This window comes from Nansenia antarctica (genome assembly GCF_963989245.1).
Source record: "Nansenia antarctica genome assembly, chromosome: 8".
Classification (NCBI taxonomy): Eukaryota; Metazoa; Chordata; class Actinopteri; order Argentiniformes; family Microstomatidae; genus Nansenia; species Nansenia antarctica.
The window spans coordinates 14,760,437-14,767,936 of record NC_137678.1 but is presented as its reverse complement, the minus strand read 5'-3'; the positions used below and the strand labels follow the sequence as shown (position 1 = coordinate 14,767,936).

Sequence of the window (7,500 nt, the reverse complement as noted above, 5' to 3'; positions counted from 1 at the left end):
GTGTGTGTGTGTGTGTGTGTGTGTGTGTGCGCGTCAGAAAGAGAGGGAGGGAGAGAGAGAGAGAGAGAGAGAGACAGAGAGAGACAGAGAGAGACAGAGGTGGAGTGGTGGAGATACTGGAGACTGAAGTAGAGATTGTTTGTGTGAGTTTGTGTGTGTGTGTTGTGAGAGATTATCTAGGGAGTGATTGCTCTATCAGCCAGAATTATTTAGCTTCTCTGCGCACACTCAGTGTGTGTGTGTGTGTGTGTGTGTGTGTGTGTGTGTGTGTGTGTGTGTGTGTGTGTGTGTGTGATTGATGGCCCAGTGGAGTCTGGGTAACGTAGTCAGAGTGGCTGACAGGAAGAGTAATGGCTGTCGAGTGAGTCAACAGAAGAGGAGGGGGGGGGGGGGGGGGGAGTGTGGGATAGTCGATAGTGTTCACAGGAAATGAAAATGCCAGGGGTGGGGCATGGGCACAGCTATTATTGATATAATACAAATACATATATCTGCATGTTTGCTAATTGACTCTGCATGTATGCATGTTGGCTTGAAGAGGCCATTGTTTGTTATTGTTGTAGTTTTATATCAGATATGCTGAGAATTGAAGTCTATCTACATTCTGGGAAATTGAGGAAATCACATCCCCCCCCCCCTTTCCTTCCTGGACAGATGTGCCAATTATGTGGCGCAGTTAACAGTTGTTCCTGTGGACAGTGCCAATATTGTTTGTTGCAATCGCAGATTTGTAGGATATGATTAGAGTGATTAGAGTGACCCTGGAGGAGCATGGGTCAGAGTGACCCTGGAGTGGCACTCCAAAACGAGCCGTAGGGGTAGAAAAGGGAAACGGGATTGGGCCCATGTGTGCAGTAACAAGCACGGTCCATATCCACAGCTCTTCTGCTTACTCACTTCTACATCGGCCACATTGTCCACATTGTTCTCACCTGGTGTCTCTCCCTCTCTCTCTCTCTCTCTCTCTCTCTCTCTCTCTCTCTCTCTCTCTCTCTCTCTCTCTCTCTCTCTCTCTCTCCTCTCAGGACTCTAAGCGCTCTGTGGACATCGTCCCGTCCCCGTCCCTGGACGTGTTCCTCCCGGAGGACGAGGACAACCCCTACGAGTCCGTGACCACCGCCGTCACACGCAAACCCTGCTCCCTGGACTTCACCCCCTTCAACGGTAAGACACAGACCGCCCAGTCAGCACCAGTTAACCCTAACAGACTCAGTCAGCACCAGTTAACCCTAACAGACCCTAACCCTAACAGACTCAGTCAGAACCAGTTAACCCTGACCCTAACAGACATTAGAGATGCAACCTCAGCACATTATGTTCAAGTCAAAACTAAAAACACATCTTTTTAATATTGCCTTTAAATGACTAAATAATTGAATTATGATGATATAATGATTGGAGCACTTTTGGAGCGCTATACAAATAAAGGTTATTATTGTTATTATTATTATGATACATGTTGTCATCGTCCAGAGACTTGCCCCGTCATTCCGTGTCAGTTGGTCAGTTGGTCAGTTGGTCCTTTGGTCAGTTGGTCAGTTGGTCAGTTGGTCACTTGGTCAGTTGGTCACTTGGTCTCGCCACCACCTTGGTTGGTTCCTCAACCTACTCAGAAGAGACTGTTGTGGATTTTGTCATGGATTTAATTGATTCTTAGTAGATTGAGTAGAACTTATAAAGCACAAAGAGCTTAAATCAATGGACTCCAAAGAGGCCTTTTATTAAGCAAAGTTACATGAGCACAGAGGGAAAATAGCCGTCAAAAAAGCCTCCCACGTGGGGCGGGACACATATTTATAGAAGTTCCTTGGTCATGAGATCACTATTCTTGGGAACCAATCATATCATACAAATCTGTGATTGCAACAAGTTATTGGCACTGTCCACAGGCAGAACTTTGTTAACTGCGCCACAGAATTGGCACTTCTGTCCAGGAAGGGAAAGGAGGGGGGGGGTGTGCTCCATGATTACTCAATTTCCCAGAATGTAGAGATAACCTTCAATTCTCAGCATATTTGATATAAAACTACAAGAAGACAACACTGGACAGACTGCAGACCAGGAGCTCCAGTCTGGGGGTATTATCTAGATATAACAACATTTGACCACCTGTGATGACGTAAGTTACGTCAAAAACATAAGATATGTTGTTTCATGAGAGTTCCATGAATTATGACTTGCGTAACTTCGACTCAAGTTGAGTACTGAGTGTGTAGGGTGGTAGAGTGTGTGTAGGGTGGTAGAGTGTGTGCTAGGGTGGTAGAGTGTGTTTTCAGCATCAGTACCACCATACTACTCCTTGCAACAGTGGCCTACACCGCAGGTTGTCGTGACAACTGCGCTACCACTCTTCTACCACTTCTAGCGAGAGGGCTGGGTGAGTCACCTGGCGGGTTGTCATGGTAACTGGCAGCATCGGTGTTGCCTCCAGTGCTGCTGATGCTGCAGAGCAGAGGCAGAGGGAATAGTCTGGCTGGCTTGTTTAGTTTAGTTTATGGACAGAATGAGGAATGTGGCACTGGCCATGGTGTACTTCTATAAATACTACAGGGAATGTGTGTGTGTGTGTGTGTGTGTGTGTGTGTGTGTGTGTGTGTGTGTCTGTGTCTGTGTCTGTGTCTGTGTCTGTGTCTGTGTCTGTCTGTCTGTCTGTCTGTCTGTCTCACACACACACAATACTTATTTCCCCCACGTACGATGACTGACGTATAGCAGATTCACTTTCTTAGACAGATTACCGTCTACTGTCAGATTACTTCATTGTAAGTCGCTTTGGATAAGAAAGGACAGTGTTGGCTAAGTGACTTACATCTAAATGTAAACGTAACACACTAGCAAAGTGTGGCAGCCGGGGGGGGGGGGGGGGGGGGGGATAAACCCTGGATTCCTGCATTCAGCCCTGTCACATGTCTCTGTACCAGAACATGTCTGTGAGTCACTGACTCTGCAGAGAGAAAAGTAAAAAAGTAAAAGGAACGAGAGAGAGAGAGAGAGAGAGAGAGAGAGAGAGAGAGAGAGAGAGAGAGAGAGAGAGAGAGAGAGAGAGAGAGAGAGAGAGAGAGAGAGAGAGAGAGAGAGAGAGAGAGAGAGAGAGAGAGAGAGAGAGAGAGAGAGAGAGAGAGAGAGAGAGAGAGAGAAAGGAAAAAGAGCCTAGTGGCATTAAGACTTAGAGGAAATCCTCTGTTGTTCCCAGCAGACAGAAGCGGCGGGTAGCGTCCCACAGCTAAGACTCTCTCCCAGTGTCACAGGGCTCAGCTGGACTGAACCTACGATCCCACAAATCCACCTGCTTACCGCCGCTCGCTAGAGGCCTGGCTGAGAACGTAGATGGACTAAGTTGTCACCGGAGCTGATTCACTATCGTAATCTAAAAAGCCCCCCCCCCCCTCTCCCCCGTCTTCTATCCCCTGTTCCTACAGTCCCCATGACCACCTGTGTCCCCTTTGTTCATCCACCTCTCTCTCTCTCTCTCTCTCTCTCTCTCTATTTTCCCCTTTCTCTCCCTCTATCTAGTCTCTCTCTTTCTCTCTCACTCTTTTTTCTTTCTCTCTCTCTCTCTCTCTTTCTCTCTCACTCTTTTTTCTTTCTCTCTCTCTCTCTCTCTCTCTCTATGTCTCTCTCTCTCTCTCTCTCTCTCTCTCTCTCTCTCTCTCTCTCTCTCTCTCTCTCTCTCACACACAGCATACTGTGAAAAGCACCAAGTGAAAACAATCATTTTACTGTCCTTTGTCTGTCTTTCGGTGGCTTGTGTTATAAATACATTAATTATCTTCAACCCGACGTATATGCGCCACGCGAGCTAGACAATACCTGTCTTTGACGTCAATGTGACAGACGTACCGTAGCTGTCCCCGTGTCGTTAAATGTAACCTGGTGGCATCGGAATGGACTCTTATGTATAATCTAAGTGAGAATAGAGGCTGTAGGTTGGGATATTATGGGTCTTGAAGAGAACCATGGCGTCTTAAAATAGTGGAGATGGGACCTCAAGGCCGCAATCACGTCCAGGGAAAGGAGCAGGCTGCTATCTTTGCTCAGCGGTTAGCTCCCAAATGTCCCTTTTTCTGCTATCGACTGACTCCTCCTTAGATAAACACATAGTCACGTAGACTTGCAAACATGTACTTCTTGGCAAACACACCGATATGTACACCGCACACACACACACACACACACACACACACACACACACACACACACACACACTTATCTGGTAGCAGGTCGTCCACCTCTCGTCTTGACCCTGTTCCCACTGCTGCATTCTTTAAGCAAGTCTTTGACAGTGTTACAACTCTTTTTAAAACAGCTGTTGTTAAACCATTGCTGAAGAAATAAACATGACATAGTGAGACTCTAACTAATTATAGACCAATATCCAATCTCCCTTTTAATTAGCAAGATACTCAAAAAAGTGGTTCAGAATCAAATTAACTCTTAACTTAATTCTGGAGAAGTTTCAGTCTAATCCTTGCACAGAGACTGCTGTCACTAAAATGATCAGTGATCTCAGACTGAGCACTGATGCTCAATAAGGTCTCTGTTCTTGTGGATTTAAGTGCAGCATTTGACACGATTGATCACAAGATCCACCTAAGCTGGTTCCGTAAATATACTACAGGGAGAAAATTCTCTGTCACTCTTGGAGATCATGTATCACATAATATGACACATTTCATATTAACATATTTCATCAGTAATAATCTCATTATCATAAGTCAAAATATGTCACTTACAGGTTTTCTAAACCAAACTCAAACGTTCTCAATATGGCTCCAACACACATGTAGCTACAACCTCCACATGAGTCTCTCCCCATCTCTACTACCTCTTCAACCTAGTGGCCACTGCCCGACCCTGTCCTCTAGCACGCATCATCTATACCCCTTCATTGCCCTCCCTCCCTCCCTCCCTCCCTCCCTGCCTCCCTCCCTCCCTCCCTGCCTCCCTCTCTCCCTCCCTGCCTCCCTCCCTCCCTCCCCTGTGGCTAAACCCCATGATGGTTTCTGCTTGCCCCATTTCCCCGTTCCAGAGCTCCTGAGGTGGGGTTTGGGTAATGGCAGTGACGGAGGAACAGCAGCAGGGCAGCTGTCTCAGCAGGCTCTGCCATTAGTACAGTCAGGCTCCGGTGAGTAGAAGCGTGGGCCTGTGGAGTCTCTCTTGTCTACTGCAAGTCTCAGAGAACATTTGATTGCGCTTTGAAAAATAGATATTTACCGGTACTGAGCCAGAAAAGAGAGATACAATAACATACACAGACACACACGCACACACAGACACACATGCACAGACACAGACACAGACACAGACACAGACACACAGACATACAGATGCAGACACACAGACACAGACACAGACACAGACACACAGACACACACACACATGCACACACATGCACACACACACACACACACACACACACACACATTCAATTGACCCCCCCCCCCCCCCCCCCCCCACACACACACACACACACACACACACACATTCAATTGACCCCCCCCCCCACACACACACACACACACACACACACAAACTGCCAATCATCGCTGAAAGGACACCAGACCTGGTATTGAGAAACATCTGCTAATTTGCAGCCCATTTTGTCTGAACCTTTGATGGAGAGTGAAGTGCTCATGAATATTCATATGTGTTGGACTCTGGAGAGGGCAGAGCTGATTCCGTATTCATGAGCACAGACAGGCTGGTCCATGACTGAGGTTGTGGAAAAATACCATGATGGATTTGATTTCTATGGCGTCAGACGGGTGGAACAATGCTGTATAACCAGATGTACACAGGCCCAGTGGAACACAGCAGAGCAGTGTAGAAATGACTCCTCATATACTTCATTTAAAAAGAGTTATGCGCATGTGGTCAGTTAAGTGTTAGTGTTTGCATTGAAGTGTTTGTTTGTCGTCCATACTGAGAGATAGTTGACCGTGATGTGTGATGTTATGTGACAGCAGCTGGTGAAAGCGGGAACAAGCAACCAATCCAAATGTTCAGACTTTTATTTCGAAATTTTTTAAAGAAATGTCAACGTTGTTGAAAATCAATGACACATTTTCGCTAGTCTAGGCCTGTTTTAGAACCTGAATGCCAATAGTGTCTTTGAAGAGACAAAGTGACAGTCGCTTTTCACACTCTTTAGTTGAATAAGATGACTTGACACAGTGTGAACTTGTGTGACGTGACTTCAGTCAACCGGTTCATGAAGTCTAATGTTTCTTTCAGCCAGTTGCTCAGGCAGACTGGTTGGTTGATATTTCCAGTTGACAGAGCTGACCTCCTCTTGTGCACAATAACGGCCTGTAAGTAGCTGCTCCACCTCAAAGGTGAAAGGGAAAAACGTTGTTTTCACTCTCACCCGGTCTCGAACCGCGGAACCTCTGGAGTCGGGAAAAGTTTCTCTGAAACTCCCTTAACTTTTCCCCATATATTGTCATGGTAGACTTTACTATAATGTATTATATCTTCCACCACTGTTTGGGTTTTTGTGATGCTGTTCTGACTTTCAGTATTTCAGCAAGCGGACAGTTATATATATATATACAAATGTCTTGCTTTCAGACATTTTTCTTTCTTTAAAAAAAAATCACTTCACTCTTCAAAAATCAATCACTGTTATTTTCATTGTCGTATTGCTATCGCAGAATACAGTATACTTTTATACTTTAGCTCCTACATAAACTAAGAAGTATTACCATTCGTTATTGAGATCAATAAGAAGGGGAAGGGGAAGGGGAATGGTAGAGTTGGAGGCTCAGATGGTAGAGTGCTCGCTTAGCATGCGGGATCGATGCCATGCATGTCTGTTACGGTCAGATAGGGAACCCAAGTGCAGACACAGACCAGAGACTGAAGTAAATACGGTATATTTATTTAAGGACTGAGGCAGAGAATGGTCGTAAGGCAAGCGGGGGAGGGGTCAGGCAGGAGAAGTAGTCGGCAGGCAGGCAGGGGTCTAGGCAGGGGAGAAGTCGGCCAGGCAGGGGTCTAGGCAGGGGGAGTAGTTGGCAGGCAGGCAGGGGTCTAGGCAGGGAGACAGGTAGCGAGACTGGTAGGGCAGGAGGGCAGGCGAGTAGGGAGGAGGACTGGTGGGGCAGGCAGGCGGGCAAGTAGGGCAGGCAGGCGGGTAAGAGGAGGGCAGGTAGGCAGGAGGGCAGGTAGTCAGGAGGGCAGGGCAGGCAGGAGGGCAGGTAGGCAGGAGGGCAGGCAGGAGGGCAGGTAGGCAGGTAACAGGAGTCAGGCTGAACGGACTGCAGGCACAGGGAATAAGGGTTTAGGGTACAAAGCGGACCGACAGAACAGAATTATAGTAAGGCTGGAAGCGTGACTAACAGGGGAACTGAAGTTATGATCCGGCAACGTAGTGAAGGCTGGACCGGGTCTTTATGGAGGGCTAACGATGAGGTAATTGTGAACAGCCGGACAAAACGCGCACCTGAAGCCACTCCTGCCAATTAGAGGGAGAGAGAGAGAGAGAGGGAGAGAGGGAAA

At 47.1% G+C, this 7,500-nt stretch overlaps 1 pseudogene across 1 annotated transcript in view; it reads left to right on the top strand.

The window, feature by feature from the left end:
• The window catches only part of LOC308163901 (ankyrin repeat and sterile alpha motif domain-containing protein 1B-like), a 165,687-nt pseudogene that overhangs the window by 102,644 nt on the left and 55,543 nt on the right, over positions 1-7,500 (top strand). The window contains exon 11 of the transcript in view: positions 1,026-1,164. The product of the transcript in view is annotated as an ankyrin repeat and sterile alpha motif domain-containing protein 1B-like (transcript). The remainder of the gene's footprint in view (positions 1-1,025; positions 1,165-7,500) is intronic.